Source organism: Girardinichthys multiradiatus, chromosome 15, assembly GCF_021462225.1.
Source record: "Girardinichthys multiradiatus isolate DD_20200921_A chromosome 15, DD_fGirMul_XY1, whole genome shotgun sequence".
Taxonomy (NCBI): Eukaryota; Metazoa; Chordata; class Actinopteri; order Cyprinodontiformes; family Goodeidae; genus Girardinichthys; species Girardinichthys multiradiatus.
Genome location: NC_061808.1, coordinates 37,338,334 through 37,352,423, shown reverse-complemented (window position 1 = coordinate 37,352,423; position 14,090 = coordinate 37,338,334).

Sequence of the window (14,090 nt, the reverse complement as noted above, 5' to 3'; positions counted from 1 at the left end):
GGCTGTATGTTTGGGTTCGTTCACTTAACATTTTGTAAATTGATTAAAAGAAACAATCATTTATATTTCTGAAAGCATTCTTTGTTCACAGCATTTTTTCACACCTGCCTAAACCTTTTGCACAGTACTCTATGTATTTTAAAAACTTTAGCCACAATTTGTCCTTACACTACTAAATAATTTTGTTTTTCTGGCATTTTTTGGCATTTGAACTCATAGCAAGACAAATAATTTAATTAAGTACCCCTCAATGATCAAACATTTTCACTTTTCCTTATACAGAGAAAATGCACCGTTTACAAAGATGGACTTCTCATGTTAACCTAACTTAGTGGATTGTGAACTATTTATTTTCCATTTTTCATTGTAATGTTGACAGCTCTGCAGAAGGAGAGACCACAGTTCCAGGTTTAGATCCAGTTTCACAAATGCTTCCAATGATCCTCTTCAACCTTGTGTCCTGCCCGTGTTTATCCATCCATCCATCCATTGGCTGCCTGCTCATCCTTGCAGGGTCTCAGGGGAGCTAGTGTCTATCTCCAGTGATCATGAGGCAAAAGGCGGGGTACACCCTAGACAGGTTGCCAGTACACCCCAGGGCAACACAGAGACACACAACCATGCACACAGTATTATAATTATTATTTCAACTTGAAAAGACTCACAATAAGAAACAAGATGGCAATTAGAGAAGTTTATTGATAAAAGTGAATATCTTTGACGCTCGGACCCTGGAGGAAGACATGAATGCTGAGAATGACATGAGCTTGAATTAACGTCTTAGGCTTAGAATTAGATAAGTCTTCCCCCCAAAAAGGCCTGAGGCCGAGGCTGGAATTAAACAAACTAGATGAGTGATTTGGTAGGCAGGGTTAGAGTTATGCATAGAGACAGGTGAGGGGAGGACATGGATGAGAAAGTTGAAAAGGGAAGAGCTGGATAGTGAAAGGATGAGATAGGAGAGAGGAAAAGTCGAGCCTGATAGGACATAGAGAGGGATGGATTGGACCGTTGAGGAGAAAGGGAGGTCAGAATGCTTGAGATACTAGATGGCTGATTAAACCGTGAAGGCCCTGGTAATAAGAGCATAGATTGCAGAGGAAAGAAATGATAGATCGAGCAGCAAAGGCAGTGAGAAAGAGGAAAAGACAGCCGCTAGGGCTGAGAAAATGAAATATCGAGCCGTTAAGCCATCGATAGAGGACAGCATTGCCGCGGAGGCAATGAGAATGAAATTATGCCGCGGAGGCATAAAGAGGGATGCATGAATTGCTGCGGAGGCAATGAGAGATAGATTGATAAAGATGGTATGACGTGTCACGGAGGCATCGAGAAATGAATGCATTGCCGCGGAGGCAATAATATCATGCTGTGGAGGCATCAACAACGAATGGATTGCCACGGAGGCGATGAGGATAATATTTCATGCCGCAGAGGCATCGAGAAATGAATGCATTAATGTGGAGGCAGTGATATTGTGCCGCGGAGGCATCGATAATGAATGAATTGCCACAGAGGCGATGATGATATTTCGTGCTGTGGAGGCATTGAGAAACAGAAGCATTGCCACAGAGGCAATGAGAAAAATGTTTTGTGCTGCGAAGGCATTGAGAAATGCATGCATTGCCCTGAAGGCAATGGGGATTATTAAGAGTTAAGCAGAGAAGGCAAGGAGAGTGAAGGAGAGGTTGGTGAGGGAGTAAGAGAAGAAAATTGAACTTTATGAGAAGAAAAATGATGAAGATAAATGAGGAAGACATGATGGTACCTGACAAGAAGAAGCATGAAGTGAAGACTAGGGAGAGGAGTTTATAGATAAAGTTCATATCTTTGGTGCTCAGACCTCGGTGGAAGACATGGATGCCGATAATGACATGAGCTTGAATGGACATCTAAGATTACAAATGGAGATGTCTTACCCCCAAAAATGGCCGAGGTTGGGGCCTAGGCTGAAATAAAAACAGTATGGGTGTTAGTATGAATAAAGTAGGTCTGACTGATGGGCGTAGAGGAGGGATGATCTGAGCCTGAAAGATAGCAAAGAAAATTAGTGAGGCTTACAAGGTGTGAAAGGGCTGGACTGTGCCTGACAAGGCAAAGAGAGGGATGAGGCGTGTGCCTGACAAGGTGTAGAGAGGGATGAGGCGTGTGCCTGACAAGGTGTAGAGAGGGATGAGGCCAATTCACAACACATGTCCTCTCAAGCCACTTCACAAAGTCAGGTACATACATTCCAATTAATCCGGACCACTGAACAGTGCAGTCAGATTCAGTTATTAATTCAAAATTGGATAAAAAGTTTTTCTATCTAATGAAACCCAGCAGATTGCATTGAGTCTAAGACTTGTAGCAGTCACTCCTCCTGGATGAGCATGTAGCGACAGTGGACAGTCACTGGGGTTGACTTTGAAGCAATCCCTTATACTGAGGATGCATGTAGCGACAGTGGAGAGGAAAAATTCCCTTTTAACAGGAAGAAACCTCCAGCAGAACCAGGCTCAGTGTGAGCAGCCTTCTGCCACGACCGACTGGGGGTTTGAGAGAACAGAGCAGGAAAATTAAATGTTAATGGATGTAGCTCCTTTAGTCATTTCATCTAGAAAGAAAGGACAGAAACTCTGAACCAGTTTTCAAGAATCTGAAAGAGAGCACATATAATTAGTTACAGTAAAAGCTCAGTCAATTGCTATGTCAAGGAGAGAGAAAGGGTTAAACACTGAAAGACATGGCCAAGTGGATCATCGGTAGAAGGTGAGCATTAAGTTGTTGCCAGCAGAAGCTTGGACGATGACCCCATCCAGAAAGGTGTCACAGGTACAGGTCCTTCTCAAAATATTAACATATTGTGATAAAGTTAATTATTTTCCATAATGTCATGATGAAAATTTAACATTCATATATTTTAGATTCATTGCACACTAACTGAAATATTTCACGTCTTTTATTGTCTTAATACGGATGATTTTGGCATACAGCTCATGAAAACCCAAAATTACTATCTCACAAAATTAGCATATCATTAAAAGGGTCTCTAAACGAGCTATGAACCTAATCATCTGAATCAACGAGTTAACTCTAAACACCTGCAAAAGATTCCTGAGGCCTTTAAAACTCCCAGCCTGGTTCATCACTCAAAACCCCAATCATGGGTAAGACTGCCGACCTGACTGCTGTCCAGAAGGCCACTATTGACACCCTCAAGCAAGAGGGTAAGACACAGAAAGAAATTTCTGAACGAATAGGCTGTTCCCAGAGTGCTGTATCAAGGCACCTCAGTGGGAAGTCTGTGGGAAGGAAAAAGTGTGGCAGAAAACGCTGCACAACGAGAAGAGGTGACCGGACCCTGAGGAAGATTGTGGAGAAGGACCGATTCCAGACATTGGGGGACCTGCGGAAGCAGTAGACTGAGTCTGGAGTAGAAACATCCAGAGCCACCGTGCACAGGCGTGTGCAGGAAATGGGCTACAGGTGCAGCATTCCCCAGGTCAAGCCACTTTTGAACCAGAAACAGCGGCAGAAACGCCTGACCTGGGCTACAGAGAAGCAGCACTGGACTGTTGCTCAGTGGTCCAAAGTACTTTTTTCGGATGAAAGCAAATCCTGCATGTCATTCGGAAATCAAGGTGCCAGAGTCTGGAGGAAGACTGGGGAGAAGGAAATGCCAAAATGCCAGAAGTCCAGTGTCAAGTACCCACAGTCAGTGATGGTCTGAGGTGCCGTGTCAGCTGCTGGTGTTGGTCCACTGTGTTTTATCAAGGGCAGGGTCAATGCAGCTAGCTATCAGGAGATTTTGGAGCACTTCATGCTTCCATCTGCTGAAAAGCTTTATGGAGATGAAGATTTCATTTTTCAGCACGACCTGGCACCTGCTCACAGTGCCAAAACCACTGGTGAATGGTTTACTGACCATGGTATCACTGTGCTCAATTGCCCAGCCAACTCTCCTGACCTGAACCCCATAGAGAATCTGTGGGATATTGTGAAGAGATCGTTGAGAGACTCAAGACCCAACACTCTGGACGAGCTGAAGGCCGCTATCGAAGCATCCTGGGCCTCCATAAGACCTCAGCAGTGCCACAGGCTGATTATCTCCATGCCACGCCGCATTGAAGCAGTCATTTCTGCCAAAGGATTCCCGACCACGTATTGAGTGCATAACTGTACATGATTATTTGAAGGTTGACGTTTTTTGTATTAAAAACATTTTTCTTTTATTGGTCGGATGAAATATGCTAATTTTGTGAGATAGGAATTTTGGGTTTTCATGAGCTGTATGCCACAATCATCCGTATTAAGACAATAAAAGACCTGAAATATTTCAGTTAGTGTGGTATGACTCTAAAATATATGAATGTTAAATTTTCATCATTACATTATGGAAAATAATGAACTTTATCACAATATACTAATATTTTGAGAAGGACCTGTAGATACAGAGCCAGGTCAGATGTAGCTTCTAGGAAGAGAAAATAGAGAGAACATAACGTTAAAAGCTGAAATAACAGCAAATAATGCAAAATTGGAGAGTAGTGTGAGACTGTAGCGAAGAGAATGAAGTGGTCATTATGTCCTCCAGCAGCCCACGCCTATAGCAGCATAACTACAGAGATAGCTCGGGATAACCTAAGCCACTCTAACTATAAGCTTTATCAAAAAGGAAAGTTTTAAGCCTAGCCTTAAAAGTAGACAGGGTGTCTGCTTCACGGACTAAGACTGGGAGTTGGTTCCACAGGAGAGGAGCCTGATAACTAAAGGATCTGCCTCCCATTCTACTTCTGGAGATTCAAGGAACCATCAGTAAACCTGCAGTCTGAAAATGAAGGGCTCAATTAGGAATATATGGAACAATCAGATCTCTGATGTATAATGGAGCTAGATCATTAAGGGCTTTATATGTGAGGAGGAGAATTTTAAATTCTGGATTTAACAGGGAGCCAATGAAGAGAAGCTAAAATAGGAGAACTATGATCTCTTTTTAATTTTCATTAGAACTCTTTCTGCAGCAGTTTGAATCAGCTGAAGGCTTTTAACTGCATTTTGTGGACATCCTGATAGTAAAGAATTACAATAGTCCAGCCTTGAAGTAACAAATGCATTGACTAGTTTTTCAGCATTGCTCCTGGATAGGATATTTCTAATTTTGGCAATGTTGCGAAGATGATAGAAGGTAATCCTAGAAACCTGTTTAATATGGGATTTAAATGACATGTCCTGGTAAAAAATAACACCAAGGTTTTTTACGTTTATATCGGAGGCCATCCAGGTTAAGTGATTGACTAAGCAGTTTCTTTTTTAAAGACTCCGGTCCGAAGATGACAACTTCTGTCTTGTCTGAATTTAGAAGCAGAAAATTTAAAGTCATCCAAGTTTTTATGTCTTCAAGACATGCTTGTAGTCTATCTAACTGGTTGGGCTCATCAGGATTTACGGATAAGTAAAGCTGAGTATCATCAGCGCAACAGTGTAAATTTATCCTACCCTGCCTGATTATTTGACCTATTGGAAGCACATATATACCGAGAATTGGCCCAAGTACTGAACCCTGTGGTACGCCACAATTAACCCTGGAGTTTAAAGATGATTTATCATTTACATGAACAAACTGGAATCTGTCAGACAAATAAGATATCAACCAGCCTAGCGCTGTTCCCCTGATCTGTACAGCATATTCCAGCCATTCTAAGAGAGTATTGTGATCGACTGTATCAAATGCAGCAGTGAGATCTAAAAGGACAAGTACGGACACAAGTCCATCATCTGAGGCCATAAGAATATCATTAGTGACATTCAGCAGAACTGCTGTGTAAATACTCAATACATTTGATTAGCAACTATTTTCTCAAGAAATTTAGATAAGAACAGAAGATTGGATATAGGTCTGTAATTGTTCAAGTTATCTCTATCAAGCGAAGGTTTCTCAAGTAAAAGTTTAATTACAGCTACCTTAAATGCTTGTGGTACATATCCATTTACTATGGATAGATTATTCATATCTAAAATGGGGCTGGTAATCAGAGGGAACACTTCCTTAAATAATTTGGCTGGGATTGGGTCAAACATATGTAGCCGGAACGGTCTGCAGTCCCAGCCACACTGCGTTGTGTTCAGGTGCAAGACACTCTAAGGAGGATACTGATGACAGATTCTTCTGGGCACTTTATTGCAACCTTCACAAAAGTAACAAAGAGCACATTTGTAGACTCAATCCTCACCTTTGGAACAAGCCTCTCCCAGCCACATACAAGGCAAACTGCTATCTTGTATCTATTTCGTATTTCAAAAGTGATAAAACAAAATACAATAAAATTACAAAAAAAAAATTGTCACATTAGGCTACATTATTGCATATCACATTACATACTATCTGCAATAATTCTCACTTAAAATACATCTTAATGAACATAAATCTGCACTGAGAAAGAATGCATGAACTAAAATGCATGTGCATTTCCCCATAACAAAGGACAATAAAAAACGTATAAATGTTCAAACAATTTCCTGAGCGCAGTATTGGAAGTACATACCTTCACAAAAGTAACAAAAAGCACAAGTGTAGACTCAATCCTCACCGTTGGAACAAGCCTAACATGAAAAAGATATAAATTGAAATACAAAATCTACTCCATGAGAGGATAAAGAGGAGAGTGCTAATATACACATGTAAAACAATGTGACTAGCTTGTTAGCTATCTTGTCCTCTCAGAATTCACTTAAGAAACTTAACAAGTCACCCAAAACAACTATTTTCACAAACATTTATGATACTGGTCTTGTAGGAATCACTGTAAGTAACATTACAGCACTGAAATCCCTCTTTTAAAACAGAGCCGCATCAGAAACGTACCTCTCCCAGCCACATACAATGCAAACTGGCAAGATAGCAGATAATACAGCACACACTATAAGCCACTAGAGGGCACTGTAACGCCATAAATAAAACTCCCAATACAAACAAACAAACTGTCAGTCAGTCATTTTCTACCGCTTATTCCATAGTGGGTCACTGGGGAAGCTGGTGCCTATCTCCAGCAGTCTATGGGCGAGAGGCGGGGTACACCCTGGACAGGTTGCCAGTCCGTCACAGGGCAACACACAAACAACCATGCACACATCCATTCACACCTAAGGGCAATTTAGAGTGACCAATTAACCTAACAGGCATGTCTTTGGACTGTGGGAGGAAGCTGGAGTACCCGGTGAGAACCCACACATGCATGGGGAGAACATGCAAACTCCATGCAGAAAGACCCCTGGTTGGGAATCAAACCCAGGACCTTCTTGCTGCAAGGCAACAGTGATACCAACTGCACCACCGTGCAGCCCTACAAACAAACTTTAAAACATAAAACAAAACACATATTTTGGTGAAATAAACACACCATACATTCTATATGAACATAAATTATGTAGAAAATAAAGAAAGAAAAAATAGATAAATAAAATGTCTGTCTTTGTCCTTTCCCTGCTACACATACAAGTTTAAGGTTTAGATAAAGCTAATATTTCTGATAACTCAGGAAGCTCCACAGGATCAAAACAGTGCAAACACAGATCAGGTTCTACATTTACTTCCAATGTTGTCTCATTTGCTGAGGATGAAGTAATCATCTCCAGGAGTATGTCAAAGATTTTATTTTTAATAGAATCAATTTTATTCAAGAAGAATCCCATAAAGTCATGACTGCTGAGTGCTAAGGGAATGGATGACTCAACAAAGCTATAACTCTGTGTAAGTTTAGCAACTGTACTAACGAGAAACCTAGGATTATTCTTGTTCTTTTCTATTAATGATGAGAAATAAGCCATTCTGGCTTGGCGAAGTGTCTTTTTATACAACAAAAGGCTATATTTCCAGATTAAGTAGGAATCCTCTAGGTGTGGAGAGCGCCATTTTCTCTCCAAATTTCTAACATTGTACTTTGAAGTATGCAGCTCTGAATCAAACCAGGGAGCCAGCCTCCTATGAATACTTACCTTCTTTTTCAAGGGGGCTGCATTGTCTAATGCACCATGCAATTATGAAGTAACACTATGAACAAGAGAATCAATTTGTGAAGGGGAAGAAACAAAATTATTGCCCTCCACTGTGTTTTTCTGTGATAATGAGGAAATCAAAAGTGGAACAGATTCTTTAAAGGTTGTTACAGCATTGTCTGATAATGATCTACTATAATGCAAATTTCTTTCAGGTGTGGAGTACTTGGTTCAATTAAACTCAAAGGTTATTAAAAAATGGTCAGACAGGACAGAGTTGTGAGAAAATATTGTTATGTCTTTACACTCAATGCCATATGTCAGCACAAGGTCCAGATAATGAAGACACAGGTGGGTAGGTTTGTTAATGTTTTGAGCAAAGCCAATTGTGTCTAATATAGCATTAAAGGCTATATTTAGGTTATCACTTTCAGTGTCAACATGAATGTTAAAATCCTCCACTATAATAACATTATCTGTATTTAACACTAAATCAGATAAAAGGTCTGAAAACTGATCTAAAAATTGAGAGTAAGGGCCTGGTGGATGGTACAAAACAACAAACAGAAGTGGTTTAAGTGCTTTACAATTTGGATGAAGAAAACTAAGGATTACATATTCAAAAGAGTTGTAGTTATTGATTGGTCTGGAACTAAACAATATTAGGACTGAAAGATGGTTGCTACTCCTCTGCCTCTCCCAGCATCTCGAGGAATGTGAAAATGTAAATAGTTAGTAGGTGTTGACTCATTTATAGTAACATAATCCTCTTGCTGCAACCATGTTTCTGTGAGGCAAAATATATTAATCTGATTATCACAAATCAGGTCACTAACTAGCAAAGTCTTTGAAGAGAGAGTTCTTATTGTCGGGATCTGGGTTGTGTATGTGTATTTTGTGCTTGCAACATAGTGTCAGTGTTTCAGATGGTGCTGGAGTTCTCAGGTGTGCTGGGTGGTAGGTGCGACTTATTCTGCTGATTGCATGGAGGAGTACTTAAGCAGGAGGCTGCCAGCACTTCGACGCCAGAGTGTTTGCCCTCTGTGGTAACAAGCTCAAGCCAACACTAAGTTTATGCTTTGTCCTTCGATCTCGTGTTACTTTGTTTATGTTCCTTCACAGGCTGAAAACCTGAACCTTGATCTACATTATTGTACACAGTCTTTGTGTACGGAAGTTTCTGGACGATTAAGATTATCTATGTTCTGAGGACTTCGTCTCTTAACTACTGTTCCCACCTGGACTCAGATCAAACTGGCAGTTTCCTGCTTCCTCCGTCTCCTGGACCAAGGCATAAGCGTACCCTGTCCAACCTCCAACGCAAGTTCTTGCACATCGAACTAACTCCAAATATCTCCAAGCCCACACAAAACAACACCTAAGAGATCATCTGAACAAACTCAGCCTCGACAACCTGTACCCCGAATCCCTCTATCCCTGGCGATCTGACCGCACAAACTTAGTAAGCTACTCAAGTGATTATCAACATTACTTAGCTCAGTTTCATTTAGTTCCCTGTTTTCACCAGTTCTCTTCCCCTCTTTTGGTACAGTTGGAGATTCGTCCTTTCACGTTCCTGATTATTTTTGGCACAAATAAAATTTTATTTACTCTTTTTTTCTGTGGAGCGTCCTTCTGTATGTGGGTCAGATCTATTACAAAAACAATGACACTTATGTTAAGTAAGCCACATTTAATTGTTTTCTTTTTCTTTTTAGTCTGAGTTGTGTTTATTTTTTATGAGATTTTCATGATTTCCTCCTTTTACATAATTTTTTTAATCTATTCAATTTTGGCCGTGGTCGAGACACTGTCTTAATAGGGTAATGGGTGGATAGCAGTACAGAAGCTGCAGAGAGGAGTGTTAAACTACGACCCTGCTTCCTGGTCTGAACCCTGGGTTGTCAGAGGTTTGGAGATCTAATAAATTCGGCCAGATTCCTAGAAAGAAGAGCTGCTCCATCCAAAGTGGGATGGATGCCGTCTCTCCGGATCAGACCAGGTTTTCCACAAAATGTTCGCCAATTATCAATGTAGCCCACATCGTTTTCTGGACACCACCTAGACAGAGCCAGCAGTTGAATGACAGCATGTGGCAAACATGTTGTCACTGGTCAGATCGGGGAGGGCACCAGAGACAATGACGGAGTCCGACATTGTTTTGGCAAACTTACACACCGAAGCAACACTACCTTTGGTGACCTCCGATTGACGTAACCGGGTGTCATCACCACCAGCGTGAATAACAATCTTACTGTATTTACGTTTATCCTTAGCCAGCAGTTTCAGGTAGGATTTGATGTCGCCCATTCTGGCCCCTGGCAGACATTTGACTATGGCCGCTGGTGTCTCTAGTGCCACGTTTCTGACTATGGAGCTGCCAATTACCAGAGTTGTCTTCTCAGCGGGTGTGTCGCTGAGCGGGGAAAATCTGTTAGAAACGCAGACAAGTTGGTGGTGACCTGTGGGCAGGGATCTAGGGCAATGCTTTCTACGTAGTCACCCAGCCGGCCTGAGGCTCCGGCTGCGCTGGCTCTGCTGAAGGACTGCTAAGGAGAGCTACCCTGGTTGGCTCCATGCTGGCTAAGGGGCCTCGGCTATCTGATGGTTTTTCCACAGCGCGGAGCCGGGCCTCCAATTCCGAAACCCTTGCCTCCAAAGCTACAAAAATGCTACATTTATTACACGTACCATTATCACTAAAGGAGGCAGAGGAGTAACTGAACATCTGACACAGAGAGCAGGAGAGAGGAGGAGAGTCTGAGAGAGAAACAGCAGAACGGGTAGCCATGGTGGAGTTAAAGCTAACTCTAAGGTAGGGACCACTTACCACAACTAGAAAAATCGTGTAAGACACGGAGAGTCCCCAAACGTTAAATGCTGCAACAGAAAGTATGTGTTTTAATGTGCTTATGTATTAGAACAAGTAAGAGATATCACCGTAGAGAGAAATCAGATCAAACGAGAGAGCCTTCACACACCAAACAATCCACCGAGTGCAACAGTGAAAACAGGAAGTGACGAATACGCCTTACCACGCCTGTCTCACCAATCCGCTGCCGTCATCAGTCTCACATAGCAAGGACAAGTTTAAACTGAAAAGGCCAACCACCACCAGATAATGCAGAAGCTCTTACCTAAGAGCTGATAGATCGTTGAGCAGATAGCACAGAATGGAAGTTTGGGTGGACATATGAAGAGAATGCTGAAGTCGACCAGTTGACAAGTTGTTGTAGGGAAGCTGTGGAAACTCCTTGGGAAGCTGTTGAAGTGGCTGCCCCGATTCTGGATGAGGGACCTGAGAACTGACTAGGGAGAAGATTGCACTGAACAAAGTTTGCCTTAGAAATTTGAGGGACCAGTAAGCGAACGTGGAAACTCCTTCTGGAGTGAGGAAGGGGCATGCTGGGTGAGCTGATTTTGTGACGTTTAAGAGCAAAAGTGAACAGGGCTTGTAAAGGACAAAACAGGCCATCAAGATGAGCAATGGAAATGAAACAAGGAACTTTAGTTTTAGTTTGTTTGAGGTAAAATTTGAAATGGTCTGGATAGAACTTGAGGTCCGAAAAGGCTAAATCTCTAGATGGCACGAATGAATTAGAAGGAGAAGTAAATTTGCATAGTCTAAGAAAGCTGTAGAAGGGGAGGAGGGAGGCACTGACAGAATAGATTTGAAATAAGGTGAAAAACAGCCGGTACAAAGGGTCATAAGAAGATTTTTACGGAGGGGAAGTGTAATAAATACGGAATGCAGTGTTTTGAGAAGCCTTCGAGGAGAAGTTAATGCGTAATGAGAGAAAAGGCTCAGAGTGGGCTCAGAAAGATGATCTTTTGATAAAAATTGATGCCTGCTAATAGGCTGCCGCTGTAGGGGAGCTTGAAACAATGGTGTTCAAAACAATGAGTAATGAAAGCTAGGACTGAATGTAAACCAGGTACGATGACATATTATTAGCAAGGTAAAATTTAGCAAAGTTTTGCCAGGCAAATGAATAAGGTTTGAAAGTGGAAGAAGCTCGACCTGAGATACAGCAGTGTTTGACAGATTGCGAAAGAGAGAGGAATATTCGGAGTAGGGTAAAAGTAGGCTGATGGACAGAGACGGCGGAAGATCTGAAAATTTTAAACGAGACAGGGCATCAGTGACTGAATTATAATAACCTGGAACATGACGGGCAGAAATGATGAAGTTAAGAGTTACGGCCAGCCAGGATTCGACGGAGGTAAGGGTAATGTCCGTGAAATTACCTTACTAATATTGTCTGTTCATAAATTGTTTCATAAGAGTTTGTTATTGTGCTGCCGCAGTAATGCAGTTAATGCATGTATTTTGAAAACACTTAGTCCAGGAAGGTGCTGTAAATCGATTGTCGCAAACTGAACAACGCAGCGCCAACCCAATATGCAGAGAGAAAGTGTGCTCCACGATTAGACTGGAAAAGATATAATTAAGATGTATATGAAAACAGTAAATGGTTCCTTAGCACCTGGTTAATAAGGGAACAAGGTTGATATAAATGTTCAAATGTGTAAATGAATATTTAGATATTCTACGGAGCAAACAGGTTGCTTTTAAAAGTATATCCCCCCCCAGTAGAGGGTGCTAATATTCTTTGGTAAATTAGTAATGCTTAAGCGCAATACGAAGGTTTACTAGTTTCAATATTATAAGCTAAGTAAAGTCGCAGACAATTAAAATAATTTGCGTTGCATTTATTTTATTGTACAGAGAAAATATAGAAGGCGATGGTTACAAATTTAATACATATACGTGGTAAAAGCACTCAAGGCAAAGACTGTCAAGGATAAAACGGGATTGTAATAATTTAAGGTAAATCATTAATTTATGGTAAATAATAAGGCAAAAAGGTTAAAAGCAGCATATTGTTAGAGTTACTGAACGTATTTATGTTCTGTATATTTTTTAGCTATAATGATGTGTTCACATGCAAGGCTCTGACAACAAAAGGATTGTGAATCATCCTTTTGACAGACCATCTTTTTAACCGAGATGGTACGGACCGTAAAAAATTGAAACGAGTTAGCCGAGAGAACAACGTCGCTGTAAAAGGAAGAGATACCATTTCCAGTTTGTGAGGAGACTGGAGCGGGAAGCCAGCAGTTTGAGTTTGGCCGGGCAGAATTGCTGGAAGAAAGGAAGAACAAAGAGTGCTCTGATGGCCGACTGAGCCACAGGAATCAGGAGGTGGCTTGCATTATGACAAAATTTCAGTGGCGGGAATAAACTAGTCTAGGCAGACTCCTGATTGAGCGAGGGTGGATGCAGCTTTGGCAGAGAAGGATTTGGGATGATGAAAGAAAAAACTGGAAGCCATGTGGAAATGTAGGTCTACTATGAGGGACGGATAGGTATCGCGCTTATTCTATGCTCAGTTAACAGAGCAGAAGACGTCTCTGAAATGCTTAAAGGCGGCCGCAAGCTCGCCAAAAGGGGATTTTTAGAAAGGTGGAGAGTAGATAATTTAAACACAGAATTAAAGCCATCAGAGGAAGCGACACAGTGGTCAACCTCGGGAGATGGTAAAATGAGAGAAACCAGATTAATGAGTTGCCCTTGCAGAATTTGGAGCGGAGCCTGAGTAAGATGTAGAGTGCATGGGAGTACATGATCTACCTGAATGTAAAAGAGGAGTGGGAAACACAGCGTGCTTGAAGGGCATATGAATGAGGAAACGGTTGAGAAAAGAGAATGAAGTGATACATCTCACCCTTAGAGACGAGCCAGGACGAGCGTTCCGATGGTGAATGTCAGTGGGAGGGGCCGAGGAGCAGGTTGAACGACGGCGGAGCGAGAAGAGGAAGTGCTGACGTGGCAAAATTGGAGGCGAACACCCGGAGAAGCTAAATAAAAGATGAAATTAAGCTCTGGAGAGAATCCATGGACGAGATGAATGAAGCAGGGAAGATTGTGGGATGGCCAGAGTAGAAGATGACGTCGAAGCCTGGGGAGTGGGAAGATCGGTTTGAGAGACGGGATCGAAGGAGAACCTCTGCAGAAGCCGGGCCAGGTGACGCGGTGGTGGGAGCCATGGTGAAGGCAGGGCAATGTCGGTGACGCTTAGTAGGAGGATTGGAGGAGTTCTTGAGGCGCTTTC